Source organism: Chelonoidis abingdonii, chromosome 2, assembly GCF_003597395.2.
Source record: "Chelonoidis abingdonii isolate Lonesome George chromosome 2, CheloAbing_2.0, whole genome shotgun sequence".
NCBI lineage: Eukaryota > Metazoa > Chordata > Testudines > Testudinidae > Chelonoidis > Chelonoidis abingdonii.
The window spans coordinates 249,287,341-249,289,402 of NC_133770.1; positions in this window are offsets into that span (position 1 = coordinate 249,287,341).

A 2,062-nucleotide genomic window follows, 5' to 3' on the forward strand; every position below is an offset into this window, starting at 1 on the left:
GGGTCCATTGCCAAGAGGCACTTTCTCGTAGTATGCCCTGAATTAGGCTAAGAAACCTACAGGGAACTGCCATTGTGTCCGAGATCACAATAAACCTAGCAGACGCGACTTTGCACCTTACTAGAGTCTGTGGTCATTGGGGGTTCTCGTCGGGTCTGCTGCATCAGCTTATCTGCAGAGCTGGGGCAGCACACAGGGCGAGCACACGCACACGGCCGAGTGATACCAACAAGGAAACAGCAGAGCACCACACCGGTAGCATCTGACGACACTTCTGACAACACCAAGCTTGGCATTCTGTGCAGCCAGCTGGAAACACTGCCTCTGCACATAACAGGCAGGCATGCAGGGCTTGTTTGGCTTACCTCTCTTCTTTGAGGGCTGCTGCCCCCAGGTAGCATTATGTTTTATTCATACAGAGAGTACCTTATGTTAGGAATAGGTGTTTGGAATTTAATTACCAGATGCTAAATCCTAGGCCTGTAGCCATCTGTGACAGAGGGTCTTGGGGAAATAATCAGGAAAAAAAGATTAAAGGATCCAAGGGAAGGAATCAACTTAATAGCAGAAAGGAGCCTGAACCAAGACTCCAGAACCAAACATGACCTTTGAAGAAACTGAAGCCAGATCTCAACTCTGAAGCGCATGCATTTCTCTATGTAATTACATTACAGAAAGGAAAATGAAAGTGAGAAGAAGTAATGGACAAGCGACAGACCAAAAGAAAAAATGATCAAAACAAGGAAGAGGAAAAAAGAGAAAAAAACAGGCTGACAAATTAGCTAAAATGATAGCTTGTTGCCACCCGTCGTTGGGTAGAAAAGGTTGAATTCATTAAGGGTACATAATCGCCATTTTGGATTGGTAAACGGATAGTCAGTCCTCTATCTTCGCATCCCTTCTCCTTCAACTTTTCAAGGTTGGCGCCAAAACAAGGAAAAGACGGGAAAGATAGTGTCTCGTGGCAGTAGAAGCTGCCTAGCAACAGAGAATGCATATAAGGGAGTGTCACCCTCTGAGGGGCACTCTGTGTCTCTGGATGCTGTAAAAGCAGATCAACCTAGTGAGGCATAGAAGCTCTCCCACAGAGTACCAGCCTTGCTATTAGCTAGAGCCCTGAGGGATTAGGACTTGAGGTGAACCAGTAACGTCTACCAAGGTTCCCTTAACTTACCTCCACTCACCTGTTCCATCATCACGTGAGATAGCATTCGCATTCAGCATGCAGGATGATGAAATAAAGAATAGAAGACAGAAGAAACCATACTGAAGATCTACTTACCTGTCACCGAAGTTCCTAATTTCCAGTTCCTGTTCCTGGCACCTGTCCCTGAGAACCTGGTTCCTGTCTGTGTCTCCTGTCCAGTGTCTGTATGATATAGTATAGTCCTTGTTGTTAAGTCCTGTGTACCCAATTGTGTATAGGGTTTGGGGCTCTGGGGTTCACCTCCATTTACATCATTTGTGTTAACAACCAAGCTGTTATTGTGTTATCTTAGTTTTCAGGGAGTCCTAGCCTGCTATTGTTACTCTTAATAAATACCTCCTGACTATTTGCAACCTCAGTGTGCCTTTATCTTAACTACACAATTGCCGATGATAGATGTGGAGGGGGTAGAACACTGCAGATAGTCTATCTTCTGTAAAGTAAAACCTAGTTCCAACTGTCTCAGGCTAACACCCTTTCCATAATGAGGGTGTGTGAAGGGGCTGAATTGCTGCCTGATGCATACATTGGTTAGATATAAAACTATGGACTGCTAAATTAGTCAATGGGACTACTGTATTTTTCCTTTTGAGAAAGTTTGCCTCTCTAAAATAGTAATTAGAATAAAAATCAATCAGGTTGGGATACCAGTGTTACAGATGTTACAACCTCATTGTTAAAAGTAACTATACTCTAGTTATCACTATACAGTACTTAAGAATAATGAATCACTTGGTTTCAAATGTGAATCCTTGGAGAATAGTCTCTAGCATAGACATTTCAGAGTTCTCAGATTAACTGCTGGAATGGAAAGGAATGATTCAGGTCCTTTGTGGATAATTTGTTATGAGCTAT